This window comes from Dipodomys merriami, unplaced genomic scaffold (genome assembly GCF_024711535.1).
Source record: "Dipodomys merriami isolate MVZ:Mamm:240054 unplaced genomic scaffold, mDipMer1.0.p SCAF_10, whole genome shotgun sequence".
NCBI lineage: Eukaryota > Metazoa > Chordata > Mammalia > Rodentia > Heteromyidae > Dipodomys > Dipodomys merriami.
The window spans coordinates 22,477,997-22,498,858 of NW_027202271.1; the positions used below are offsets into that span (position 1 = coordinate 22,477,997).

At 37.1% G+C, this 20,862-nt stretch overlaps 1 long non-coding RNA gene across 1 annotated transcript in view; it reads left to right on the plus strand.

Annotated features, from left to right (window-relative positions):
• The window catches only part of LOC138837669 (uncharacterized), a 47,038-nt gene extending 39,376 nt beyond the window's left edge, over window positions 1-7,662 (plus strand). Inside the window, exons 3-4 of the long non-coding RNA XR_011375399.1 lie at window positions 7,191-7,368; window positions 7,578-7,662. This is a non-coding gene — a long non-coding RNA (uncharacterized lncRNA). The remainder of the gene's footprint in view (window positions 1-7,190; window positions 7,369-7,577) is intronic.
• Window positions 7,663-20,862: the final 13,200 nt, after the last annotated feature.

Genomic DNA, 20,862 nt, shown 5'->3' on the forward strand with positions numbered 1-20,862 from the left:
AATGTGCAGTTCCTTCTGCATGGAGACTATGAAGTGCTTAGGAGTCTAGCTAGACAGTGCTTTGTTTCTCACCAGGGCACAGGACTCCTCTAGTCTTCTAGGCATCACCAACATCTGAATATACGCCTAGAAACTCAGATCTTACAGCCATAGCTTTCCTCAAACTGCAGACAAGACCGCTTGAACTCTGTGTCTGCTATTCTCTTTGTGTTTTCTATCTGTGAACTTAGCTTGTTACTTGCTCAAACAGGAACATCGTGTTACTTGCTTCAAGAATCCCCTTGTAGATGCTCTGACAAATATAGTCATGGCTTCTCTTGGCCTTTTATTCACCTGCTCCTCCTCTTACCCTCTTCATTCTATGGTAGTGGATATATCTATATCTAATATATATATATATATATATATATATATATATATATATATATATTAGGTCCTTGATGTCTCTTGGTTCAGTATGTGTCCTTCAACCCATTTTTCATAAATGGCTATTACACCCTCTGGCCATTTCAAATGAATAGGTCATGTTTGCATATGTGTGAGTATAAAGGGCAGCAGAATAAATTAGAACACATTAAATCCATTGCTCTTGTACACTGAAGCTTATTCCAATAGGCTCCACTGTGTGTTAGCTTTATGAGATTGGACAAGATGTATTATATATTGACTTCTTAGCATATAAGCATGGAATATGAGCTTCTGTTTTATAAGGAGTTCCTTGGTGTCTGTTTATATTCTTTCTTTGTAATTATTAACATGGGGAGCCATTAGATGAAGAAAAATATGTTTCTCATATCAAAATATCATGGATGCCAGAAAAATTTCTTTTTCTTTCCTTTTTTTTTTTTGTTGTTGGTCGTAGGGCTTGAACTCTGGGCCTGGGCGCTGTCCCTCAGCTCTTCAGCTCAAGGCTAGCGCTCTACTACTTGAGCCACAGCGCACCTTCTGGTTTTCTGGGTGGTTTATTGGCGATAAGAGTCTCAAGGACTTTCTAGCCTGGGCTGGCTTTGAACTGCGCTCCTCAGATCTCAGCCTCCTGAATAGTTAGGATTACAGGTGTGAACCACCATGCCCAGCTCCAGGAATTTTTTCTTTTAAGGAACAAGAGTTCTTAGTTTTGCAAACATGCAAAAAAGTACTAAGCATTATATGAGCATCTGTGATGTTTGGACCCAAAATGAGATGGATTGCTAGAATCTGTCCCTTGGCTTATGGAAAATGATCTATGTTATTAAATGGAGATATCAAGAAGGGGAGACTTTGAATTTCTAATAATCTCTTTTAATTTCTGCCTCTTCCAAACTCTACCAAATACTTATGCAACTCAAGGGAAAAGAATGTACTTCCACGACATGGGTCATCAAAAGAATTTCTTGCACTCTTATACAACAGTTTACTGCCTGAGGCCCTCTTTATAGAAATTCCAGAACCCCCTCTGTTGCTTTCGAAGTTTCAAAGGTTACAGATGGTTTCTTTGCTCTAAAAATAAATATTGTGGGTCTTTGAAATTTGAAACCAGACCATCTCTTGGTGCACTTTTCTTTAACATTCCTGATTAATGGATCCATGAAAGTCACATAAAATTCAGCTTCTAAAGGGTTAGCATCTTTGATTAATATTGAATTTAGACACTTGCCCATTTTTTCACTCAGGTGACAAAATGTTAACTTCTGAGGAAAACTTTTAATAACTTTTTGTGTCAGTACTGTTGTGGAAAGTTCAAAGTAGGTAGTAGCAGCGGTCAACTACAGTACTGAAAAAAGTCACATAATTAATCATTCCTCAACAAACACATGGACATTCATCCCAGGGAAGAGGAATTTGCTTTACAAAAGAGTATGATATCATAACTTAAGCTGACCACGATTAACAGCCTCTTGGGTAAACCCAAAGCAGGCATAATGATTAGTGGGATACTCTGACTCCTTTGTGAGCTGCTCTACATGTGGACAGAGTTTTCAGAGTAAACTTTCTGGATCCTGACATTATTGGCTTTCAAGTGTCTACAGTTTTCTGTTCATGCATTATGTATGAATTATTATATTTGCCACCAATCCCTGGGAACTCCAGGCCTCCAATTTGTTGACTGATAACACATCATGTTAAATACTGCATATCCAGAGCTGGGTGCCAATGGCTCCTGCCTGTAATCCTACCTACTTGAGAAGTCTGGGAGCTGAGATTGATATTTGAAGCCAGTTTGGGCAGGAAAAATCGGTAAAATTCTTATCTCCAATTAATTATCAAAAGCTGGAAGTAGAGCTGTGACTCAAATAGTAGAGCACTAGCCTTGAGCAAAAAAGCTATGGACAGTTCCCAAGCTCTGAGTTCAAGCACAAAGACCCTCCCCTCCTGCCCAACCCACAACTTGTATTCACTATGTCTGCTTCATAATTTGCAAGAAAAAGGTTTCTTTTGAGTAATTTACAACTAGAGATATAGAATGGTGTTTTCCCTGGTGAGAACAAGAATATTTGGATCACATACAAACCACTGACTTACACAGAGTATTTTGTTTGCTTGCTTGCTTGCTTATCTGTGCTAGGGTTTGAACTCAGGACTTCGTACTTGTTTAACTTGTGTAATACCAGTGGAACCATACGTCAGCCTTAATTTTTACTGGTTAATTTCATGATATATTTTAGTATTGGATCTCACTTCTTACCCTGGCATTTGTCAAAGCCCTGATCTACCTACTTTTTAGGCTGCTGGGATCACAGGAACAAGCCACAGTTTGTGTTGCTTCCATTGATGGAAGAATTTCCACAAATTTTTGCTCCTGACACTGCAATTTTCCCATTCCCAGCCTTCCAAGTAATGAAGAGTACTGGTATGAACCATCAGTCTCTGGGGAAACTTGACATATCTTTATGGTTTGTGAACTGATAAAGTTACTCCCAACAAGAGACGGGTCTTTTTTTTTTAATCTTGTCAAATGTGATTAGAATATCAAAGTACAGTAAAATATTATTAATAATTCTTGGGGAGAAAAATAAGATACAATTAAAATTTACTACAAGTAAAATGAAAATTGTGTTCATCATTGAGTAGCATAGGGTATATTAACATTTCACAAAAAGATGATCAGTCATTAGTCAATTCAACAATGATAACACTGGAAGGAAGAATGTTGAAGGTGACTCTATTAAAGCATTGATCATATTGATCAGAGCATGAAAATTTATATAAATAACAGACTGTATCTGAAATCTTTTTCTGCATAGATTCTCATTATGCAATTCTGGCTGACCTTGAACTTGACAATCTTCTGTCTCAGCCTCTTGGATGTTGAGATTACAGGCATGTTCTACCATACCTGGCTGTTTTTATTTCTATACAAGCCAAATCAAATAAGAAAATATTTAATACTGTATTTTAAAACACAAGGAGTTGCCCTTATCTACAAAAACATGATTAGCAACAATTGTAATGCACTTGAAAAAAATTATACCTATATTGAGTATTTCTTCCTGAGAACTATAAGTACACTGAAGGATACAAGATAAAAACACCACAGGCTTTGGGTTATAGGTGAAATTTTGATAGATGACAGAAATTAGTTTGGATCATCCACTGATGATCTGGGTTCCTTTGTTTTCCAACATTCATTACTGAATCTTTTCATCTTTCCATTGCTAAGGCAGTTTTCTTTCCCTATTGTGGTGAACAAAGTATTATTTTCATTGGAAGTCTATCTGCTTTCTTATACCATGGGTGAGAGTTCTGTTCTTTTGTCTTTCATCTGTGTCCTCTCCCTAGACCCTGGCCCTTGGGAAGTTAAATTCTGCCATCTTGGGTGCTAAGAGAACTTTTGTATTTTCAGGTTTGAGATGTAAACAAATCATCCCTTGGCAAAATGATAGTCTAAAATGTCTCCGTTGTAACACCAGTAAGTCTACATCCTATCCATAACCCAGAGATTCAGAGAGCATCTTCTCAACCATTTCATTTACACCATCATGTAGGCTGTTCAAGGCTCTCCTACTGCTTCTTAAATTGATTAAGCTGACAGAAATCAGGTAAACACCACAGTTTGGTTTATCCATATGTGACATGGTATTTTGGAGGTTATGAAGAGATCACTACACTTCTTCCTTATTTGTTGCAGATTGACAATGGGTAATTCTAATCTAAAACAGCAAGTGTTTCAATTGGAGATTCTACAGGAGTAGAATTCTTGCAAGCAGAATGTACAGTGAACCACCATGACTATATCACATATCACATATCACATATCACAAATACATATCACATATATGTATTTGATTTTGCCTGTTATAGAGCCACTAAGAACCACCTCTTAACAGGCCTAGTTAATTTTTAATTTTAAGTTTAATTTAAAATTTAATGCAAAAGATTAAGAAATATATGGAAAATATTATTTGATTACATCAAATTCACTTTAAAATACAGAATGCTATTGAGAATGGCTTTTAAAAAGATTTATTTTCCTGTTTATAAAGATTATATCCAAACATTTTATCTAACTATCTTGGCAAGTTACATGATTCTGGATTTAAGTTAAAATAAATAATATTAATAGTGGACTTCTTTTTAAATCAACAAACTCATTTAAAAATGAGCATTTCCTAGTTTAGCCTCCAAAACTTCTTATGGCTTTTTGGACTCATAGAGGTCACATTTTCATCTTCCTTCACTTTGATCCATAAATCTTAAATTTTCTTAATTGCTGGTAGGTAAAGATAGCTTTGGAGAGTCATTTTCCTAATGATGGGGAATTTTTCTGATAAATTAGATGTCAAAACTTGGTAAAAGTTCTTGTATTATCATGGAAGCTAAGTAGGAATTGGAATAAATGTGAAGAGATCTTCATGCTCACTCCAGATTTTGGTGATTGATTTTCTAGCTAAAGCCATCCTTAAAAGGACAAGAGTACTTGAAAATAAGCTGTGTTTTATTTTTAAATCTCCAAACTAGAAACTGTTTGCACAAAGTCATGGCTTACTCCTTGGGAATATATACAATGTGGCAGTGGGTATCAGTATATCTATTTATTTAGCATGTCCAACACTTAAAGGTCCATATAACCTATTACTTGCTAAGTATTGTTTGCATACAAACTGATATAAATTAAAGTAATGTGCTTAGAAAAGAGCTTAGACAGAAAGGAGGAAAGTGAGTCTTTATTGTTGTTTCGATATTATTAAAGAATTGATATATAAAAGGACTCTACTAAAAATTCAGATATCACATGCTCCCCCTATATGCATAAACTAAGAAAAATGAATGACATGAATGTAAAATGGGAGCTGTTTGGGGAGGGGTACCCATGGGAGAAGGATAGAGTGACAGAAGTGGATTATGGTCAAAGTATTTTATATACATATGAAAATAGATAATGGAACTTATTAAAAACTGGTTAAAATAGGGGAGGAGGGAGGACAAGAAAGCATAGTGGAAGGAGTAAATCCAATCAAAGTACACTATATACATGTATAGGAATCTCACAATGAGAATGTACTGGACAATTACTACATGCTGAAAAGAAAGGAAAAAGACTCTAGAAGCCTAGAAACTAACTTCCAAGCAAGTAAAAGAGAAGTATGCCTGAATAAAGTCATTAATCAGTTCTGGGAGGGCTCAGAAGTACTTTTTTTTAAGTACTGGAGCTTGAGCCCAGAGCCTTTTATATGCCATGCAAGTGTCCTTCCTTCCTTCCTTCCTTCCTTCCTTCCTTCCTTCCTTCCTTCCTTCTTTCCTTCTCTCCTTCTCTCCCTCCCTTCCTTCCTTCTACTTTTTTTTGAGGCAGGAGTTTTCTGTGTAGCCCAGGTTAGCCACAAACTCACAATTCTGTCTCAATCCTCTGAATGCTGGGATTATGGACCTATGCTATTATGCTCACCAAGAGATTCTTCAAAAAATCTCAAGAATAAACTCATGTTTTTACCTAAAGTCCCTTCTTTTGTGGTTGACATCAATTCATTATATTAGGGGTTTCATTTTAACAAGCTCATTTATATGTATAATGCTTATGCTTTATGATTCTCTTTCCAGTATTCCTTACTCTCACTTCTTCTCATCCTCTTGCATTTACTCATAAAACTGAACCACTAATTTTGACTTTAGACTTTTGAGAGGCAATATAAGTATATAAAGTGTCTATAGATTTTTTAAAAAAAACTTTAGCTAATATATTAGTTAACTAATCTACCTTTTATTTTATTTATTTTTTTAAAATCTACCTTTTGCACCTGAAATTTGTATGATTTCTTTAGGTGTGGAAGTGTTATTTAATTTTCATTATGTAATTACTCTAGGGAGCTATTAGAGATTACTTATGATTGTGTGATTTCTACATCACACCTAAGAAAGTTAAATTCAAGAGCTGCGAGAAAGCAAAGTTGAAGGTAGGCTACAGAACATGATGATTCCTGACTAGGAAAATGATGCAATTATAAATCCAAAAGTTAAGAAGTAGGAGAAAATTTTCAAGGATGTCAGCAACAAATTGGTTTTGTAACTGTCAGGGACAATGAAAGAGTGATTGAGATAAATCATCAAGATACAAGGGACTAAAAATGAGCTTGGACATGGTAAGGGAATAGATGTTGGTCTACTCATCTCCTCATATACCATTTTGTGCACTTGCTTGACTAATAATGATTATGAATATGAACTTATTGGGGAAATGACCCCGTTTATCTCTCTTTAAACACATTGCAACTCTTCATCCAAGAAGACATTTTCAATAGGTGCCTCAGAATTACAACATTGTTGGACTTTGGGATATTTTACTTACTAAAGAAGTTTGCAGTGAATAAGACTAAAATATATTCTAAACCAACAATTGGTATGGCCAGTTCATTTTTAGAGAGCATCTCCCTATATATTTTCTTCTTCCTTGTTTTTTCTTTCCACAAAAGAAGGTCAGAGCCTTTTAAAGTGACAGGCTGAAAGATGTTTTGATTTGTCTTCTTCCCCCACCTTCTCAATTTCTAAGGAATATGAAAGACTTTTATGTAGTAACACTAATATCCATTCATTTCACCTTATGTCAAATGTATTCACAACTCTTCAGCACCAAATAGCATATAAATTACAAAGGAAATAGTGTGATTTCTCATTTATATTCTTATCCTCAAATCCTGACCATCAGCACAGTTTAAATGGAGAATTTAAAACCAAATGGGACTTTAGGAATGCCTTATTCTCTGCTTCTGATTTTCCAGATGGAGAAGCAAGCTTGCCAGTGACCTGCCCAAGGTTACAGGCATTAGTAATGGAGTTCTGACCTGGGGTGTTTGACCATTGGCTCAATTCTCTCTTTATACGACTCATCTTTCAAAGCTAAGCCACCAAAGAGGAAACTTCCTTTGAATATTATGCAAAGCAGAGCTATTTTCTCAGGTATTTCTCTTTGGTCTCAAACATATTTGTAATCTATATTAAAGACCTAATATAAAACAGTTCTGGTAAAAAAAGTAACATACTTCAGAATTTTAAGCATTATTCTTCCTTTCAGTGCATAAGATACCACATGTTTAGGAAGGGAATTGTACATTTAATATGTCCTGGTGATCTGCCAACAAGTTGTTCATATGCTTGTGTCCTTACAGAACATAATCACAGACTTTCGAGATGAAAAGAAGCCTCTCAGCACATCTTGTCTGAGTTTAAAATTTTTATAAAAATAAAAGGAGCTTTCAATATATGGAGTGAGTGTCAAGAGGTAGGACTGTGCAGAACCTTCCATTTTATTTAAATTTTCTCTTGTGGCAAAGTGCCCTCAGGCTGGGTGACACATGCCTACATGTAATTCCAGCACAGAGAGGATCACCATTCAAGGCAAGACTTTGAAAAAAGGAGGATCATCATCTCATTTCAACAAACAACTCAGACATGGTAGTATGCATTTGTGATCCAGGCTATGTAGGACGCATAGGAAGGAGAGTCACGATCTGAGGTGGACCCTGGGAAAAAATTCAAGACCTTATCCAAAAAAATAATCGCAGCAAAAAAGTTTGGGATAAAGTTCAAGTGGTAGAATGTCTGCCTAGCAAGCACGAAGCCCTGAGTTTAAATGTGTGTGTGTGTGTGTGTGTGTGTGTGTGAGAGAGAGAGAGAGAGAGAGAGAGAGAGAGAGAGAGAGAGAGAGAGAGAGAGGAGAGAGAGAGAGGGAAGAGAGAGAGAGTATCCACAGTATTGGATAGACATTTAGGGTCTAGAGCATATATGGTCATGAAACCAATTTCATTTGTCTATGTGATGAAATTCTAACTTTCCAAATTAGGTTCAAACATTCACTAAAACACATTACAAGTTGAAAATATAGAGATTTATCAAGGTTCAAATAATTCTTTTTTGTGTGCTTTGAACTTAGGGCTCCTGGGGCTTTGAACTCAGGGCCTCATTGTTGTCCCTGAGCTTTTGTTGTTGCTCAAGGTTAGCACTCTACCACATGAGTCACAGTTCCACTTCCATGTTTTGGCAGTTTGTTAGAGATAAAAGTTTCACAGATTTTCCTGCCCTGGCTAAATTCGAACTTTGATCCTCAGATCTCAGCCTCAGGATTGTAAGTTCTCTCTCTCTCCTCTCTCTCTCTCTTCTCCCCCTCTCCCTCTCTCCCTCCCCCCGGTCTGTCTTTTGGGACAGGGTAGGACTGAACTGTGATTCTCCTGCCTCAGCCTCTTAAGGGCTGTGATTACAAGTGTGTGCTTCTGCATACTTAGCTCATAAGAAGGCTTTTAGATTTTGCCTGATCTTGTAACACTCACTCATGGAAGAATCCTTTAGACAATTTATATACATAGGCCACAGGAGCTATAGCTGACAATTCCTAGTTAAGCTATAATCCAATGGTCAGCAGTAGCAGCCAAGTGTGTCCATAAGCATCTTGAACATCCAGTGTAGTCACACTTATAGTTGACTTCAGTCTTAGTGCCTACCATTGCAAGTTCAAAGGGGATTTCCAGTGAGAACTGTCCTGGCTGAGTCCATCAAAAATGCATCAACCAGAAATGACAGTACATTTTTATTTATTTATGATGCTGATTTTAGGGTGATTTGTTTTGTAGATTTAAATACCTGAAATAGACATTATTTTATCCTAATTTGTGGGTTGTGAAATTTGTCATGATGTGGCTAATAAAAGTCTGTGAGCATATGTTCATGTTGATTTACTTGGTAGCTGGAAAAACATTTGGAAAAGCAAGCATGTTCCACTCTTAGAAAACACATACGGTGCTGAGAAATGGTTGCATATTGACTGTCAGTCAGTGGGGATTTTGTATGCAACCTTTTTCTTGTCGTTAGATCACACAATCCATGATAAATGTTATCTCCTTCAGACAAAAGGGGATTAGTATTATGGAATATTATTATTCTGTTTTAATTAGGAATTTGTAAGCCTTGCAAGAAAGCAATAGGTTGGGTCACATTTGGTAATTGGCACAGAGCTCAACACAAAGTGGGTAGTTAATTAGTGGCTGTTATCCTGGCTATTTATGACCTATTTTCCTTTAAATATATCCTCTAGCTCTTTGCAACTTTATTCTCAGACATTATCCAACCAGTGTGAGGTCTTTTCTTCCTCATAGCTTGGCCATCAAAATTTAATTATCATACTCACAATTCAAATTTAATGTGGAACTCAGCAAATTTCCTAGTGTCCTCCTTTAAATATTTACAAGACCATAGAGGACTGGCAAATGCCCATATCTTCTTGTGTACTGCCCTTGTTTACTCTGCTTTGACCACACTGGCTTTCCTGCTATTGTCCCAGCCCTAAATTGCCCATCTCCTAAATTACTGGACATATTCCTGCTTCAAAGCCTCTGTGTGTGAGCTTCTCTGTTTCCTTCAGCTATCTACTTGACAACTCTTTTAAAATAGACCATATCCACTCAAACTAACTAGTTTCCCTACTATATTTTATTTTCATGCACAGTACATATGTACCATAATCTAGCATTGTATGATTGATTGATTTAATTTTTCATCCCAGAATTAGAATATAAGCTCATCATGGGCAGGGATTTAGGTTTGGGCCATTGAATTTTCAGCACCAAGGACAGTGCCGTCCCTCCCGCCCCCGGCCCCCACCTCCCCATGATAGGAGCTACAGCAGTGTCTGCTGTTGAATGAATGGGATGAATGCCTATGGATCTAAAGCTGCTTCAGAGAACAGAAATATCAGCAATAGGCTGGGAATGAGTGTTCAAATTATGTTTTACATAAGAAATATTAGGTCAAATTTTGGGCTTCTGCATGAAGAGAAGACAGTATTGAAAAACTTTCAGTAGTAAGTATTAGGTTGCTATAAGCACTTTCAGGGCTAGAAGTGGGCTCAGTGGTAGAGCATTTGTCTAACAAGTATGAAGCTCTGAGTACAAGCCTTAGTAAAAGAAAAACCAAGTTCTTGTAAAGATCTTTGCTGCAACACACTCTTGATGAATGATGATCCCCAAGAAAAGGACTAGGGAAGGTAAGAGGACCAGAATAAAATCTGATATGTAGAATAAAGTGAGACTTAGCTTCAATCATTTACAATCAATGCTTTGTGAAAAGGAGGTTAAATTATATCTATGTATTTGTGTGGCTTTATAAGTACCATGTTTGTACCTAAAAACACAATCCACAAACATTTCCAATGAAGTATTACTTTTTTAAAGGATAAAGTCTATTTCTTGTATTTATAGAGATACCTGATTATCTAAATCACTCTACACAGAGATGTCACCACCTCTTAAAAGAGTATTAAATGAAAGAAAACATTTTTGTACAGCAGAAAATTCCACACATGGGAAAATGCCAAAGATGTAGAGTGATAAGACTAAGTAAGAAAGTCATAGCAAACATCATAAAGCTAAAGGGAAATCAGATCCTGTACAGAATCTTTGTTCAGTGCAGAATGGACAGCAGTGGAAATAGATCAGTTCTTTGTGTCAGTATTAGTGCATCTTTCCATCATTTGGTGCAATGTTCAGCAGACAAAGAAAACTTAATATTATTGACAGTATTTAAGTATATAATGGAATGCTGAAGTTTCCAAGAACAAAGAGCTTAACTTCAAGTGTCATGTAGCAAATCTTAGCATCTACCCACAAGCATGTGGAGGGACATATATTTATAGAATTCAGCATTATTCCTCGTCCTGTTTATGGATGATGATGAAGCTAGTAGGACATGTGATTGCAGCACTGTGCAAGATGTCCTGTGTAAATTACACCATGTCATTCAGGTGAGAAAAACCCTACAAAACGCCCCCATAAACAGTAAGCTGGAAGTAAATCGAACACTGAATTATTAAAGGAACCTGACAGAATTTGATCCTAGCTCAGCTTGCAGAGTATGCAAACAACCAGATAAGACAGTATAAATGAACTAGTCAATCAAACATCAGATAGACTCACCCAATGAATGAAGCTAATCATCTCTCAGAGAACTTATCAGAGCACCAGGGAAGGTTTGTTGAAGTTTTTATGTATGCTCACACACAGTCACTTACAAATACCACACGCAACTGGACTAGTAATTTCACTCTACCTGAAAGATTACAAGGAACATCAAGGGAAAAAGGTGCCTTAAGAATAAAGACTACCAACTAGAGTAAACACCAGGTGTGAGGCAAGATTTAGATCAGAAACTTGAGATTTCAACGTGGAAGAGCCTAATCCTTTGAATCACAACAGAAAGAAAAATGGAGACCAGGTTATAGAGATACAGAAAACGAACACCTGTGTAAATACTTTTGCGTTGAGTTCTGTTATCTTGTTTTGTAGCAAATGTGCTAGGAACAGACAACTTGAAAAATTTGCAATTATCAAGTGATTGATTTATCAATTTTCACAGAACGTCCAGTGTACTGGCTGAGGTAATGGAGATGGGAGATACCCATTCAGATACAAGCTCTCTTTTAAGGAGCTCCTAGCTTATGTGAGAGCAAAGTGAACAGGTAAATTTCAGTACCGTGTTATAAGCACCAGCATGTTTGTAAGGGAAGTTTATGATGCCCTGCAAAGTTTGGGAGTGCCTGCCAATTTGAGGAAATGTAGAATTACTTCTAGAAGAGTTTTACCTCAAGCTTGTTTTGTTATTTGGAATATATAGTAATTTTTAGTTAACCAGTTAACCAGAGCAAAAGGTTTGTAGTGTTTGAATGTAACACATCTTCCTTTTAGTGTATATACACACATACACACATGGGAGAAAGACAATGACACACACACATATACTCTATATCTACTTTCTCTATATTTATATAGTGTATAGTGTGTCACACACATGTCTATAATGAGAGTATAGAGAGATGAGTAGAAATATTGTTTTTGCCCTTTGGACAGCATATTTTAAAGAATAAATAGCTTTTTCATACTACCTGTACAATGAGCAAGAAAGGATGGGTTAATGGTTTTCTTTGTTGGGCTGAAGCCAGCACACAGCCTAGAGTAGTCGCTGTCACGGCCACTGTTGAAGTCATTGACATGGTCACAAATCATGTCACAAGAGTTTTTGTTTGTTTGTTTGTTTGTTTTGTCCGGTTGTAGGGCTTGAACTCTGGGCCTGGGTGCTTTCCCTCAGCTCTTCAGCTCAAGGCTAGTGCTCTACCACTTGAGCCACAGCACCACTTCCTGCTTTTTTCTTTTTGCTTATGTGGTGCTGAGGAATCGAACCCAGGGCCTCAGGCATGCAAGGCAAGTGCTCTACCTCTGAGCCAACTTCCCAGCCTGAGTTTTTGTTATAATGTCTGACTCTGAATTTTTACATTCAAAGCTGGTGCTTGACCACTTGAACCACAGTTCCACTTCTAAGATTTTTTTTTTAAGGCAGAGAGTGTTTTCATGAATTTAGAAACCACATGTCAGATAAACATAGGTTCTCTCACAGCACAAAGAGAAAAATGTTTTCTAACCTCTCAGGTTAGAATTCTGACATTACATTTGACAAACTGGTTTAAAGAAAAAGCACAAATTGGTAGAGTAAAAAAAAAAGGAACAATATTAGTCATAATCATGATATTTTTGTGGTTAAGGAATCTTACTGCAATCTACTAAGTAAGTCTAGAGTCTCAACTCCCATGACAACCAAGAGAAGAGGCTCATTTTGATTTAAGAAGACATCTTGGTCAGGAGTGGGAAAGATGACACACAAGGACCAAGTCTGGCTCCCACTGTCCAGCAAATCAAGAACCATGCCTGTGTGATTTAAGGCAGACTCCTGCCTGAACACAAGCACATTTTAAATAAAGCGTTTCCTTTTCTAGAGGTACTAATTTTGAACTCAAACTCAGGCCTTGTACTTATTAGGCATGTGTTCCTCCCTTCGTGCTACACTTCCAGCATGTCTTGCTTTAGTTTGTTATTATGATTACTATTATATGGCTAATATTATTTTTGATAGTGTCTCACATGATTTTTCCCCTGGGACCAGCTTGGGTCACGACTGTTATACGTATGACCTTCTGCAGGGCTGGTGCATATCACCACACTTGGTTTATTGATTGGGATGTGAGGTCTTGCTAATTTTTTTTTTTGGCCCAGAATGGCCTTGAATTGCAATCCTCCCAATCGCTGCTTGCCAAGTAGCTGAGATTACAGGCATGAACCACCATCCTTACAAACCATTTTTCTAACTATATGTTCCTTTTCATGATATTTCGGGTCTTCTCAACTATGTTCTCTGCTCCTAACATTTCTTTTATTTGGAATGTTTCTAGGAGCAGAAAAGAAAAACAAACCTGGGAGGGATTTGCTACTCATGGAGATAGTCACTACTGTAGTCTTGGATATCCAGGTTATTTGTTCCAGGAACTCATCCCAGAGTTCTCTGTAGACCTGAAATATTTCTATGTGGGAAGTGATGGTAAAGTAATATTTGTTTTCTTGAAATTTTAAAATTCTTGATTCTATATTTTTAGCAGATACAAACAGATTTTTGGCACAGAGTTGTTGTTACAGTCTGTTTATTTTTTGAGACTGGGACATTATCTTTGTATAGTTTATATTGAAAAGTAACCAGTGTAATCACATCTTAATTGAATGATTGCTAATTTTGGAGCAACTCTATTTGCTGTAGATTTGGGAAGAGGTGAAGTAGGATACAAACCAAAATTAGGTTCACTAGCATAACTCATGGTTTTTGCTACTTTCATCCTTAAGAAGTAAAATGGCTCCACAAAGTTTGATATTATTCAGTGTTTTCCTCAACTAGGTTTTATTTGTGGAGATCAACAAGGCTCTATAGATTGCCTCTGAAAAGAATTCACCCAAATAGTCAGCGTTTTCTCCTTCTGTAGATGGATACATACATAATGAATGTTCTCTGATGGCTGCAGGAGTTGTGCAGCTATAATTAATGTTATAGAACCCAGCGGAGTTCATTTAATCAAGTCTGTAATGGTGGTATTGACTGTAAAATCTAATGAAGTGATACTAAACATGGTTGATTTGAGATTGAAGTGGGAGCATTCAAAGGCATGGGCAATACCATTTGTAGCCTAAAATATGGCTAAGGACAAAAGCACTAGAGGTAGGACAATGAAGAACCTTGTTTTCACTTTGAAAATGTATTTCTACTATTTTTGATTAAATTCAAGAGTTGTTTGCTCTTGATGTAAACAGAGACTTTTCATGCTTTGAAGAATTAGAAAACAAACCTGGATCTTCAAGAGCTCATGTGAGAGTTGAAATACAGGTCTTACGATATCCATGTGCCAGTCCATTTCTGCTGGGCATTTGGTCATGGAATGAAAATAAATGGCTAGGTGTGGTTATAAGAGTGTAGATGAATTCAGGAATCATGTGAAGAGAAGAAACAGAAATGACTCAGGAATTTACCAGAGGACTTAAGAGAAATACTGGAATCTGTCCAGCAATAAGATCAAGGACAAAAAGACAAAACAAAAAAAAACTTGTTTTTAAGGGTAGCATGTGCTTATTGTAGATGCAACTGGGAAAAAATATAGTATACAATTCATGAATCAAAATAAAAGTCTTTAGTCTGTAGTTGTGCCTTTTTGAGCTTATAGGAGTTAATGATGCTGGCACAAATTGTGACCAATAAACTAGATCTCTACAGAAAGAAAATGCTGAGACTAAAATCAAGATGACACAATGAACAACATTAAACATTGAAATTCAAAAAAATATAACTACAAAAATTAGTATATGAAATGGATAGCTTGGGAAGTTCCATTGGAAGACGGAAGAAATTTGGGAGATTATTAGCACAGTCATCATTTGTTTCCATGTTACCCAAAGATGTCCTTAATATTCAAGCCCATTAACATAGATAAATTACCCGAGTATTTACAGGAGTCAGAAATAAGTATAGAGAAATAGACTATCCTGAATTAGAATAAAGATACATTCTTTACTCCTCTTTGAAATAGCCAAATATTCCAAACCACTCATCCAGACCACTGGTATTGGTAAAGAAGGGTTTTCAAAGTAAAGGTTCAGGTCTTGTACCTTGCTTATGTGGTATTCACCTTAATGAACTAGATACAGCCGAATCATTTTGGGGCAGGAAAAGTAACAAATCCGTCTTTGGAAACTTCCAAGGTTTGCCTTATTTCTTTTCTTGTTGTGTTTAGTTTTATTTATTTACTTTAAAAAATTGCTATGACATCAAAGTCCCACTGAAAAGAAAATATAGCCTCTTCCTGTGATGGGAAGAAGAGTGAATAAACTACTCACAAACTACTGAGCCAAGTGCTGGTAGCTCATGCTGATAATTCTTAGATACTCAGGAGACTGAGGCAGGGATGGTAGGGGAAAAACAAAGGAGGAGGCAACAATGCTTGATAAGAAATGTACTCATTACTTTGCTCATGTAACTGTAACCCCTCTGTACAGTATTTTCACAATAAAAAAAACATTAAAAAAAAAAGAATGGAGATTCAAAGCCAATGTGATCTGAAAAGTCTCCCGTTAACCAGCAAAATAAATCCCCAGTTATCCAGCAAGTGGAGTTGTGGCTCAAGTGGTAGGGTGCAAGCCTTGAGTGAAAAACCCAAATGAGAGAACAAGGCATTGAGCTCAGGTGCAAATGATACTACTACTATTAATACTGGAAACAAGTTGATGTACAAGACGTTATGTCGAAAAACAACTTTACAACTTTGGCAGGGGTGGGGGATGGGAGGGCAGGGATAGTAAGGGGAAACAAAGGAGGAGGCCACAATGCTTGATAAGAAATGTACTCATTCATTATCTTGCTCATGCAATTGTAACCCCTCTTACGGTATTTTCGCAATAAAAAACTTATTAATAAAAAAAAGTTGCTGTTTCACTCTAACCATTTGATAGTTTGAGCAATAAATCAGTGACTAAAACATTTTGGGGAGAAATTATCCTTTAGTCTTATTGAACTTTTACCTTTTATTTGAAGTCTTAACTAATTTATTTATTTCTTATCTAATTTGATCTTATTTTAGAACTTGCAATCTTCTGTCTTTTGAATTCTGGATTTTAGTGTTTTTTGTTTGTTTTGTTTTGCTTAATTGTTATCATTCACAGGGCTTGAACTCAGTGCCTGCATGCTATTCCTGAGCTCTTTTGCTCAAGGCTAGCACTTTAGCACTTTGCACTACAGCACCACTTCAATTTTAACTGGAGATACGAGTTTCATGGACTTTCTTACCTCAATTGGCTTCAAACTGCAGTCCTCAGATCTGTGCCTCCTGCGTAGCTGGGTTTACAGGTATGAACCATTAGCTCCTGGCTGGATTTTAGTCTTAAACTTTTCAATGTCTTTTGTCTTCCTTCACATCTTTTAGTATTGAATCTCTTGGTTGTTTTCAACAGATTAAAAATACTACTTTTTCTTGCATTAGAGATGTTGTATGTATTTTATGGATTTTTGATTTGCATTTATAACAGGAAGAGGCATAGCTCTGGGGAGGCAGAGCAGAGAGAATTCATATAAATTAGACTTGCTCTCTTGGATGCCTCCTAATGTCTCTGTCAGGTCCTTCAAGGTCAGATGTTCAAAAAATGTTGTCTCATAAGATCATTGAGGGCCACAGGAGACCCATGGGAGACCCTTCTACTGAGGCTAAAATTCTTGTGTGAACCACACAACCAGTATTCCATACTGTTCTTGCCTTATACAAACATTTACTGCTTTAAAATCTCTTTCTCTGAATATGAACAGAGACAGGCAGACAGACACACAGACACAGACACACACACACAGACACACACACACACACACAGACACAAATACACACATCTCTCTCCCTTGAAGACTCTTTCCTCTACACTTACCTCAAACACTGGTTGAATTTTTTTTCTTCTTAAATTCTTAAACACATAACCTGAATCTGAACCTAAGAAAGATGGTCCATTGTACTTTTCCGCTCCTCTTTTCTTCCCCCAACGTCCCCCATCCTTGCTGGCTTCCACCACTACTGCTCTCCCCCGTCTTTGACATTCCTGCCATCAGATTACATTAACCACCGTTCTTTGCTTCCTGTCATCTGCTGACCTTGGTGTCAGTCTGCCTCATATTCAGGTCATTGTCATGTTCTTTGATCTTATGTTATCTTAATTCTTGGTTACAGGGATCACTGTATCATCACCACAAAATGAAAATGTAGCCTTTTGTTAAGAAAGAAAAGTTATTAAGACGTTGAGAACAGCAATGCAGATCATGAAACCAAATATAAGATCTCTCTGAGCACGAGCCCCTGCGTGACAGCACAAGCTATATACCAGTAAAGTTGGAATCCATGGTTCCCCTTCCTTCTGACTGTAGTCAAGGAGAAAGCTTCTTATTCTTGTCTGTGAGTTGGAGAGTGTCGGGGGAATCTCTGCCTTTCCGACTCTTGTCCTGTTCCTTTCTCATCCCTGGGAATTGCAGGGAAGCTCTGTTGACTTGAATCTATATCAATGGGACCACATCTCATCTCATGATCTTGCCTCTCCCTTGCTATTTCTTATGGATAGGCTCAAAAAATCACTTTTCACTTCTAGTTGTCAGGCAGTCGATCAAATATCTGCTCATTGCCCCTATCCCTCTAGGCCAATAATTTGAACCCAACATCATCCATTCAATGAAAGGGTTTATAATACCTACCTCGGTCTTTAGTTCCAGCTGTGCCTCTTCTCCCTAACAATCTGCTTTTGAATACTACTGTCCCCTGGCACAAATAATCTAACATTTTGATCTTAGGTGACTCCTACTTCTTACTGGCCATTTCTATTATTCTTTGAACATGTCAGCCTACAATATAATACTTTCAGTCTAGGTTTCTCAGTGATGAAGCGTTGTCCTGAATTTCTGTTTGTCATTCCCCCCCCCCCTTGACAAATAGTATTTTCCTTGAAGAGAATTGAATTTGAAAACAAGAAAACAACAAACCATGTCTGCCTACGTTTACAGTTTTAGACTTTCATATCTCTGACGGACAGAAAAAAACAATTCTGGTAGAGGTGACCATGAATTGACCCTCTTTGTTTCTGAAGACTTCTGGGAAGGAAAAACATGACTGATAATAAGAGGTGGCGGCTTCAGGGCCACCAGGCTGACAGTCTTAGTCAAGCAATTGCTTCCATCACAGAATCCTTTGTGACAAGTCACATTCTCTGAGTAAGCAAGAGAGGACAACATATATAGTTTGTGTTTCTGGAAAGTAGTAATGTTTTCCATGTTGTTATTCTTTATAACACCAATAAGTTCTCTCTGTCTGTAGAAGACTCTAATGAAATCATTCTGTGAAATGTGTGATATTTACTCTCAGGGTATTGTTGAAGTGGTAGCTCATTGTATCTCAGATTACCTTTTTCATGTGGGTACTGGTATTGATTTCTCAGGAGTATTTATTGTCCCTCTTGTGAGGACCATGCTTGTTTTTACATTGGGTACATTGGTAATCTCTTTTCTTTCATTTTCTTCCCCTCCCTCCCTTCCTCCCTCCCTTCCTCCCTTCCTCCCTCTCTTCCTCCCTCTCTTCCTCCCTCCCTTCCTCCTTCCCTCCCTCCCTCCCTCCCTCCCTCCCTTCTTTCTTTCTTTCTTTCTTTCTTTCTTTTTCTTTCTTTCTTTCTTTCTTTCTTTCTTTCTTTCTTTCTTTCTTTCTTTCTTTCTTTCTTTCTTTCTTTCTTTCTTTCTTTCTTTCTTTCTTTTCTCATCATGGGATTTGAACTCAGGGCCTGGGCTCTGTCCCTGAGCTCTTTTGCTCAAGGTTAGTGCTCTATCACATGGGCTATAGTGCCACTTCTTGAATTTACTGAGTTGTTTATTGGAGATAAGAGTCTCATGGATTTCCTACCCAGGATGACTTTGAACTGTGATCTTTAGATCTCAGCCTCCTGAGTAGCTAGGCGTGACCCACCAGAACCAGCTGCGGTAATCTCCTTATGTTGGGCACAGAAACCAATGCTTCAAAATTTCTCCTACTTCTCACAAATGTAACTGTCCTTGATCATATAAGTGAAATGAATTCTTTTTTTAAGTGAAATGAATTCTGACTTCATCTTATTCTTCCTTCTTTCTTGTATCTTTTTACCATCTAGGACTTCATATTTTAGTTTTTGTACTGTTTCTTATTGTATTTCAAGATAAAAATCAGCTGTAATCTCTTCTACAATAAGAAAATTGTATAAATAAAATGACAAATAATTATAAAAGCATAGTAAATTTGATCAGTCAGGCACTGGGGGATAATGCCTGTAATCCTAGCTACTCAGGAAGTAAAAATCAGGAGGATTGAGGTTTGAGGTTAACCTGGGAAAATCACTGAGACCTCCATCTCAACAGAAAAAGCTAGGTAGAGTGATGTGTACTTTTCAACTCAGCTATGGCAGGTAGTGAAAAATAGGAGGATTGTAGTCCAGGCTGTCTGGGTTCTTAAAACAAATAAGTAAATAAATACAAATGAGTAAGTACATTTTTTCTTAAAAAGGGCTGAAGTTTGGCTCAAGTAGTTAAGTGCCTGTTTGATAAGCATAAAGCATTGTGTTCAAACCCCAGGATGCTGTGTGTGTGTGTGTGTGTGTGTGTGTGTGTGTGTGTGTGTGTGTGTGTGTGTGTGTGTGTGTGTGTGTGTGTATAGATCATTTTATTGTTCCACATGGAACAGGTTAACAATTTAAGTTATAATGATTTGAAATCATATGGAGACAAGAGAAGGCCCAGGAAGTTTCCATTTTTAAACCTTAGCTCAATCACTGTCATTTCTATATGGCCTTCTAATTGTCTTATAATGTAGATTTGCTCTGAATAAAAAATGTCTGAACTTGACCCGATGTTCAGAGGCAATGTGAAAACTCATTTGCTCATGTGAAGTATAAATATTAAAGTTTAGATTTATAAAAAGAAAATTTGTAATGTTAACTATGTCTTTCAGAGACTGGCTGGCTGGCGTTCTATGCAAAATCACCAGCTGAATAAGTCTGCTGTGGTAAGATTCTTTCCTGGCTGCGACACACATATTGCTTACTGCTAGTTAAAGCCATGTAGGATTAGCACCAACACCAGGGCTGGGCCTTTTCTGACCCAGTTAAAAATGTACAAAAACTTTTATTCAAGTACACATAATTTTACTTTTTAGCTATGCTTCAAAGGTTCTTATCTAACAATGTGATGGTGGCACCCTGATTCTAACCATCCTACTTAAACATACAGAGGATGTTCAGCGACATTTTGTCTGAAACCACTCCTTTTCGATTAGCTGTCAACAAGAGACCATCTCTGTTCTAAGAGAAACTAAGTCATTATCATTGATGCTCCAGCTTTTCTTTTATCTTGTGGACTCCAGGGCATTAAGATAATGATTTTGCTTTCTTCATTCCGGAAGAATAGTGATGGACATTCTGTTTCACTTAACATTTAATTTTTTTGACAGCATAAACTGATTTAACCTGTTCAGCTCCTTGTAGCTTAATCAACTGGGGTAATGCA